The following is a 9,322-nucleotide window of genomic DNA, read 5'->3' as shown; positions in this document are numbered from 1 at the left end:
GCTAAGTATAGCAATGGGAGTATAGTAAGTAAGTATAGTATGGTTGGAGAAGTATGGGAGAGGCCTTTGCCCTGCAGTGGGCATAACCAGGCTGCTGCTGCTGCTGATGATGATGATGAAGTATAGTAATGAGATAAGATTCGGGAACACAAGTAACGTCGTGCTGGAAACCTCGTCATCGTAACTATCATAGGAAAAAATATAACCTGAGTAGTTTGGTTTCATCGAAAAGTCTCTTGATATTGACGCGCACGCTCTAGCCCTCTAGAACAGCATTTGTTTAATAATAATGCATACGAACACGACAATCAATGCACAGAAAGGGTGCAGCATTAGGTTCACGCAGACGTTCAACGAGAGAACTATAACATTTAGAGTTTCAAAAAAAAAAACTTATTTTTCGTGTGCATACGCGCTCAGAAGCGGAAACTAGTTGTTAACGAAATAAATATAGGAATTTCAAAATGAGGTGGCCCCAGTTTGTATCTAGATGTTGTGCCGGGTCAGCAATATAATTCCAATAACAAACCAATCAGATGAACAATTACTGGTTTGTTTCAATGAGAGGAAATACTCTACCCCGTGGCCGTATTGCATCAGCGATAATTATTGAATTACTGAAGTGAATGCAGCCACCGAATTACATAGGAAGTGAGCGTATTGACTTCATTTCTTATTCGGTGAAGAACAAAAAGGTTCCAGTAAAACCTTGTTCCCGGGCGCAAGCTTTTAGCGGTTCATGGTAGTGATGGCTAATAATTTCAAATCAGTTCCCTAATTTTAGAAATTCAACCTGAAGTGGGCCCAAGGGTGACTATGCAAAGAACAGCGTGCCTCCTCAACTCGCAATAACTCACCGCATTCACTCGGTATAAGTAAATAATGATTTCCTCCTACTATGCATAATTATTTCGGTTTAGTACAACTTGTACAATTTTCTTGTTGCACTTAAACTATGGTGTTTTTGCTTAGCCAATGAACCTATATAGTCGGCATGCTCATAGACAGAGCAGTAAACTAGCACGACAAACAAGCTCAAGTCAGGCAATGACAATTTTTATGTCAATCATTGTTGCGCCGTCGCGTCCACTGAAACAATAACATCAACCCTGTATTCTTAACACATAACTGCCTCCACACGGCATTAGTTGGGTATTATGGACATCTTACTATTCGGAAACGCAAACAAAAACGTCTCCGTATTTTGGACAGTTGGACAGTAGAAACAGTTATCAGCATTCATCAATAATGAAACCCTATTACACCCCGTGCTAATTCAATGCGTGGCTGCGCATAACCTCGTCTATGAATCTAAGAAATGTGGCCAAAAGTGGAAGACCTTGGTTTCCCTGATTCTTTTCGCTACCGAGATGTATATTTATCTATTTATTCTATCGGATATTGTGCGACAACCTATGTTCTCATGCGACGGAATGCTTCTTGTGGGAGTGCCTCTAGGACACATTGTCACACATGCAAGTCCAGCCTCTTGTAACACACACAGCCGTTATGAGCGGTAAAGGTGGCAGTCGCAACATATCCGCCAACAAAAAATCGTTTAGGAGCGTTGAAAATTCATCATATCGTGAGGAAACTAAAGCGCCGGTAGGCAAATTTAGGGCATTCGGATGTTTGCGTCGAAGAAGCATGTGTGGACCAGATATATGCGCTAAGTAACATCTATTGATCAGAACACGCTTTTTTTCAGCACAGGAGTGGAGCGCCGTAGAGATTACGACATGCCTTAAACAGTCGTGCTTGAACGCATATGGTTTTTTTTTTGCCTAGTCACCACGTGCCGCTTATCGCTGAGGAAGTGCTGGCGAAACGGTTCACCACTTGTGCCGTCACCGAGGGCTGCCGCCCATTGGTTGCAGCTATACTGATGCTCATTTTACCTCGAATTCACCCATCGCAACTCCTCGTAACTCTAGCCTGTCTGCTATTGGCTCAGGACTGTTGGCGGGGCTGCGTTCAATTGGCTCAGGTATTTATTTAATGTTTTTTTTTCTCTCGAATTTTGCCTTGCGGGATACTCGCCGCGGTGTATGAAAGGCTTCGATTTCACGACGAAGCATGCCCCTCCGCTGAATCCTCCATTAGGGTGAGTATGGTTTCTGGTGCCTGCTCCATTATAAAATATATTAGGCTATGTCGAATGCCACGTTTGCTTCGTAGCCAAGTTTAGGCCGATTGGCAGCTAGAACTTTTAGTTGAGGCTATGTGCCTCTGTAGAATAGGCACTCTAAGGCGATAGGCCTACAAGGTCCTTATTCGCGTTCACCAACGTGTTCATCACTCATACCAGTAAAGTTCTCAGCTCTTGCCAACTTCCCTTAAATTAAACTGGATAAGAAAATCTTGGTCGAGAAATGTCGGAAATTATTTGTAAATTGTAGACATAAAAAGCCTCAATAGCAAGGCTCCATTGCATATCAGCTGGTTATCCTTTTTTTGCCAAAATATGCATGTTGAGTTGCATTGTTAATGAATACTGAAGTACTGACAAAAGAAATGTCAGAACTGAAGAAGCAGTTGATTACCATTTCTCACTAATCTTCAGCTGCTTATCTTTGATCCGTTTTTATGTTTTCTTCCTATTATCGGCCTATATCTTTGTCTTGCATTGAAACCATTTAGTACTGCTCATTTCCCCCCATGTGCACAATGTGATTATTCTTACGTAGACACAGGGTAGCCGGTCTGAGAACTGGCTAGTCTCACTGTCTTTCCGTCTATTTCTGCTTGCTCCTCCTCCTTGTGTAGACTAGGAGAATGTTTGCACGGAATTGTTCACGCGCGCGGGTTGATTCTGTCTCTTTTGCGAATCATAAAGCAGCGTGAAGGAACAGCTGTGGGTGTACTTCCCTCTGTTGAAGTGCGTTCTTTTGATTGCTTATGCAATGCCGTTTTCATCCTCACAGAAGTTTCTTTGTAAAACACGGAAAAATATACTCAGTACGTTAATCGCGAACCTTTCTTGCAGGTTCAACTGAACGTACCATGAGACCTTTGCATCTAGTCTTTGCGTTGGCCTTCTATGGCCTGCTGGTGTCAGGTAAGTTGTTCGTTTGATCTACATATGTTGGCAGCTACTTCGTAAATTTAATCCAATGGCAGCGAGACGTGCTATTGCTCTTATGTGCTCATATTTGGACCAAGTATAGTTTCTTGTACAGAGGCGACTTAATAAAGCCCTATTAAGAACACTGCTCAAGTGGGATCTCTAACATAAATGATTTATATGCAAACGTTACTGAATATAAACTTTGAACTCAAATATAATGTATTTTACGACTTAGAAAACACGACTGTAAACAGGGAGTGGTGTGCATATCATTTTTTGAAAAAGGGATGAAATAAGATATTGAAATTGTAAAACAAAATATATAAGGATCAGTAATCGATCATAGAGTCGCAGATGATAGATTTCACGATTTTTCGTCCCAATACAGAATTTAACAATAGATGCAGCTTAACGCACATAACATAAACAGGGCTATGCTGAATGATGACCTATACATTGAGACGTGACATTTTATGGAGCTGTAAATTCAGCTTTGCTTGGCTTACGCTTACAACTAAATTACGTAAAAGTTCACAACGACGCGCCGCAAAGATATTCATAGTTTGAATATAAGAACACTTCCCCGCTTTCAGGGTCAGCCATGCAAACCGGAATATAATTCTTCCTAGAGCATGTTTGAGTAAACCCGAGAACAGTCTCGAATATACGATGAAAAAATGACAAATACTCGGAAGCATTGCAAAAAAAAGAAAAAAAACTCACTGAGTGAACACCCGGCCCAGCTAACAGGACTGACATGTAACTGGTTTTGTTGCTTCTGCTGAGTTTGGATGGGGATGTACAGACGTTCTGTTTTCTTATTTTTCGATGCTGATTTTTAGGCAATGCGCTGGAATCTGGAGATGGACCACATGGAAACCCTCAAGATCAGGAGTTAATTAAATTGGTAGACTTGCAAGATCCCATTGGATGGAGACACCAGCAAAGAAGAGAGCTCAATGAACAAGGCCGCAAGTCGAAGGTCCCATATAGAGCAGGCAGTTACCACTCACAACATTCATTCCATAGTGAGCTTTCCTACCAAGAAAGCTTTCGTAACCGGACCTCCTAGCATGAGCAATAATGATTAATGTCGGAAGTCCCCAGTTTGGTGAACTAGGCTTGCTATTTAAGCTGTAGCCAGGTGTAGCACGTTTTCCAGCGATGCTACACAGCGTATTCACTATTCCTAGGAAAAGATCCAGGAAACATGCGATATCCTGTGCTGAAAACAAAGAAAACATTGCAAGCATGAATGTTTCGGTTTGGCTTTTCCATGCTCTAACAGTTGTCACCAACTACGCGAAGCAGTGGCGCAATAATATAGATCTAAATGTGTTTTTCTAAAGATGTTGCTGGAACAACTTCTTCTCAGCTCCACGGTTGTAAGGAACTACGCATTCGCTTGCAGCTGAGCAAGAGGTCGCAAGTAGGATTCCTGGTCTCGGTGGCTTCACTTGAATGATGAGGACTAAAACAACAGCCGGCTGACTTAAATTTAGTGCGCGTTGACACATGGGAGGCGTAAAAGGGCCTCAGGTAGAAATAATCTAGGGCTGTCCACAATCTTGTATTTCGACAACCGGCCCACGCTTTCAGACTTATGTTGCTTAAATTTAAGTGCAACGGAAACTTGTTTCGAAGTTTATATTTCCTTGCTATTGTACTTATGTACACTACCAGCACTCTTTAGCAAAGCACACAGCCACCGCCACTGCTTCCCGAAGAGCCTCTGCGGGACAACGGGCTGAACCTTAGTTGAGTAACGTATTGTTCGAATTTCCAATTCCAAAGGGAAACACTTGCAGCCAAGCCCACGAATCACGGAACATACCGCAACGTGTAGGTGCCTGATCCCGTTCGCGAGAAAATGCTCCTGAGGCGTCGTTAAGGGGGTTCCTAGCTTCGCGTTCTTGTTTTCGGTTTTGGGTGGTTGCTATGTGAACGTTTCAGTAGGGCGCAGAATGCTAACGGCATGTTTTTCTGTGTGAAATGTAGCAGACCTCTGATTACGTAGAACGTTTAGGTGTCCATCATGTCCAACGGCAATTATTCGGAGGAAGGCCGGTAGTTTCTCTCTTTTTTTTTTGAAGAAAATGACACCATAGGGCCTTCCAAGAAACGCGCCGTGCGGTGCCATTTCTTCAAAATGTCCGAGACTGTGAGAGATACTTATTCACCCGCTGACACCATCACAGATCGTCTTCACTAAATTAATCAGGCTCGTGGTTCATCACTTTGATCCCAAGCCTCCATGTCGAATGGGACGCTATTGCTTACAGAACGTTCAAGAGGAATTATGCCATTTCCGTCGCAACAGAATCAGCAAGTGATCATGATATTATGACTGAACCGTCACAGCAAAGCAGACGCTTTTGACTGATTTGGAAAGATGCGAAAGGAAAACTAGCTAAAGCAAGTTAGTTTATTTGACCCATGGGCATTATCAAATAAGACAAACAGGGCTACAAAATATTAGTATGGAATGTCTACGATAATAAAGGCAGCATTGTAAACGCATCTCTCATAAGAAAAGTAGCAGGAAACTCAGTGAAGCGGGGAAACAGCTGCAGCGTACGGACGATAGCGTCGAAGCCTTAGATAAGCTTCGTAACGTTTTTCAAACAGAGCGCAGGATGGGAACAGATGAAGATTTATGGAGAAAGCGATTTCGAATGGTCAACCACTAAAATGCAAGTAGTTTCTGGCGCTGCCTTTTCTATGAATATAAAGCTTCTTTCAAATACTACAGCTTAAAATGTCACTTGTTTTAAAGCTCAGTGCAGTGCCTTACAGCGCGTTTAGTAAGGCCACTGCCTCCACATCCATGGCTTCATAATTGCCCTGCTCAGCTCACTTCGCACTTTGCTAGGCGATCTGGAACCGACGTTGTAAGAGGAACTGTAAACCAGAATGTATTTATGGACCGGATGAAGTAGGCCTGGCACTAATCGTGCAGTTGTGGCGAATTTTCGTAATGTATTCGGTGCGCCTCTCACTCGTCATTCTGGTGCATCGTTTCACGTTCACCTTGAAGAGGATACTTGGCGGCCGCCTTTAAAAGTGGCTACGTGCACCGTTCAATCTGCGCGAGTCTGCCGTCTACTTGGAGTGGTTCAAGGTCGAGTGATAACTGAACCAATTTCCGCTTTTGATTATGCAACGGGCGGCGTGGTAAAAGAAAAACGGTAGCATACTCAATATAAATCACAGGGTTTGACTGGAGCACCTTTAGCGCATGTGACAAGTAAAATGTTTTGCGGCTGCCGTCTACGGTTGGATTGCTCGCAATTCTACATGGCATACGTATGTTTTAGAGCGACACTGCAATAAAGTTACAATGAAAAACTTTTTTCTTTGGCCCCGGGCAATATTCTTGGACGATTCGGACCTTTTGAATAAAACCTTGGGGAATATCCACATTGGCGACAATATCATATCTGAGAAATTCTTGATCGGAAAGGCATTACTGGAACTTTTTTGCTTTGTGCTCACTAAGGATGATGGTAATACACAGCATTTTAATGCCTTTCGAGGGACTTCTCCTATAGATGAAATTGACATATCCAAGAATGCATCGTCATTTCTTTACCTTGAGAAGAAAATCGCCAGGCAGGTGAAACACATCAGACACTTTTCGTAGCCGATACGCCGAATGGCGCACAAAGTTTCCTAAGCATTGTCTTTGCGAAGTAATTTTTTTGAGGAGGAGTTCCATGTAACTTGAAGTTATAAAATATTATTCGGGTGGCAAAAATGAGGACTGCGTTTATTGTTTCGTCTCACAGGCCGATTTCATTGCTATATACATGTGGAAGAACTAGGGAACAGATTAGAGATGTTTAGAGTAAAGGTCCCGAACGCTTCGGGGTCCTAAATAAATAGCATTATCGGATTGCGCATGCGCCAAACGCAAAAGGCGTACGGGGTTTGCGTTGCCACACTACTTCTAAACCTGCCCCTAAAGCGTTGCTTCAGTGATCGTGGTGGACCCGCTGAAGCGACAGCTCGCGCCTTATGCCAACTTCGACTCACTTCCTACTAACTGGTAAAGTTCGTAAGCTATGATTGGTGATTTAGCATATCGCTTTGGCTCATCATACGTAAGTGACAAAAATGTGTCGACGAAAGACGGCTATTTTTGAGTTTCGTTGTCCAATATTACGTTGACAAGCCTTAAAGGAAAGGGACTGCGCTAGGGGAAAATAGACTGCCAAATTTTGCAGCGAAGCCAAGCTTCGGGTCAGATGTGGGCAAATAGTGCCGTAGCCAAAGGTGGAAGACCATTTTAAAAATGTCGGTGCCAAAGACGGAAGGAACTTCAAGAACGCGATTATGCCAGGTCGATGACATTGCTTTGCTACGCGAAGCTGTCTTAGCGAACGCGTTCATGGTCAACAATTACCAGGCCGGTGATAGCTTGGCGCAGGATGGCTTCAGTCTACGGGCACTTCGCGATAGGCTAGACCTGTTGCTTGCCAAGCACCACCACCACGAGCGGTGATATTTTTCTTTCGTTCTTTGGCGCTTCAGAAGATTGGCAGATTAGGAAAGTCGCGCAGTAAAAAAACAGACTTCTAAAGGAAGAGCTGGAAAAGCTGACGAATATAATTTGCTCTGGTTGGTTCATGAACATAGCATGCCAAGGCGCATCCTGTTACCTTTTTCATGTCTCGATCTTTTAATTAGAAGTATTGAAACCAACGCATTCTAGACAGGAACGGTTAGCTCTGACGTTAGTGACCACTGTCCTGTTTTCATGTCTTATCAATGCAAAATTAAAACTGAAGTGTGTTCACAAGAGCCACACGTACGTCCTACAACGCCTAGTTTAGACCTCAGGTTTTGCTACTTAGCATTACTTTACGTCGAAAAGAAGTTCTTGCAGCCGATGTTCGGGTCACACTGGTGGTGGTGACGCAGGATACACGCGCAAGGGAGAAACGTTCCTCCCCATTTGATTGCCGCAAGAGGGCGCGACATGTGAGGTGCGCGTGAAGGAGGAACTCACAGGCCTGAAGGAGGAAAGCGGCTAGTTCCTCTTTTGTCGCTCCCTTTTTTAAAGGGTGTGGCAGAGACAACAAGTGTCGACAAATTTGTTGAACTATTAAACATATACATTCTTTTCCCTAAGCAATCACAAAGGAGAATATGGTCTTTGTTGGCTTGATTTCCTTCTTTTTCATGCGCGTGCGTGTTTTTCTTTTGATGCCATATGTTTAAACACGGTGCTCTGTGTGTTGAATTGTCCTATGGTATAACGATTTCTTCTCTGTGCCTTCTTTCTTATATGAGCTGTTTATAGCCGACACTTACCCGTTTCACACCTTCGAGTGCGCTACTTTTGTTGCTAAAGGTTTTTTGTTTATTCTGTTTTTGTTTGTTTATTTTTTTTAATGCGTTCGCCATTGATTAAGTGGTTTCTATCTTGTCTTCGCACTGATATTGTATTCGCACTTCTTCCAACCTGAGAATATTATTTTATGTTCTGTCTGATTATGTATTGTCACCCCCCCCCCCCCCCCCCTATGTAATATCCATGAATGGCTTTTAAGGTAAAGGAAGAGAATAAAAATCTTTCCCAAAGTTAAAAGAGGAAACAAAGATCTAACAGAGTGTTAAACAAATGCCTAAATTTCACTAAAACAATGAAAAGCGGGCTTCCGGGATCAACGCGAGAATTCCACACACACACACACACACACACACACACACACACACACACACACACACACACACACACACACACACACACACACACACACACACACACACACACACACACACACATATATATATATATATATATATATATATATATATATATATATATATATATATATATATATATATATATATATATATACTCGCCATGGTGGCGTAGTGGATTTGGTGTTGTGCTGCTAAGCCCGAGGTTGCGAAAGCGAATCCCGGCCGTGGCGGCCGCATATCGCAGGGGTACGAAATGGCAAACGCACACGTTTGTCGTGCAACGAGTGCTCATTAAAGAGCCCGAGCTGGTCAAAAGTGATGCAAGGTCCCCCCCTGTGGCGTGCCTCGTAATTAGAGAGTTTTAGATGAGGGGACGCAAGCGGCTTGCGTACGCAAGAACTAGGGGCCACGGTACTGCGCATGCGCTGACCCCTACGTCCTGGTCTGCACATGCGCAGTACCGTCCCCCATAGTTCTTACGTACGCAAGCCACCTGCGTCCGTTAACCTAAAGCTCTCTATTATATTGTGGTCTTGGCACGTA

General features: G+C 43.2%; 1 long non-coding RNA gene across 1 annotated transcript; it reads left to right on the top strand.

Annotated features, from left to right (window-relative positions):
* The first annotated feature begins 2,017 nt into the window (after positions 1 to 2,017).
* Positions 2,018 to 4,323, top strand: LOC135914559 (uncharacterized). The gene is made up of 3 exons (XR_010568341.2): positions 2,018 to 2,104; positions 2,987 to 3,058; positions 3,910 to 4,323. It is a non-coding gene; the product is annotated as an uncharacterized lncRNA (long non-coding RNA).
* The last annotated feature ends 4,999 nt before the right edge of the window (positions 4,324 to 9,322 follow it).

Source organism: Dermacentor albipictus, chromosome 6 (assembly GCF_038994185.2).
Source record: "Dermacentor albipictus isolate Rhodes 1998 colony chromosome 6, USDA_Dalb.pri_finalv2, whole genome shotgun sequence".
NCBI lineage: Eukaryota > Metazoa > Arthropoda > Arachnida > Ixodida > Ixodidae > Dermacentor > Dermacentor albipictus.
This window is presented reverse-complemented; position numbering and strand designations above follow the sequence as displayed.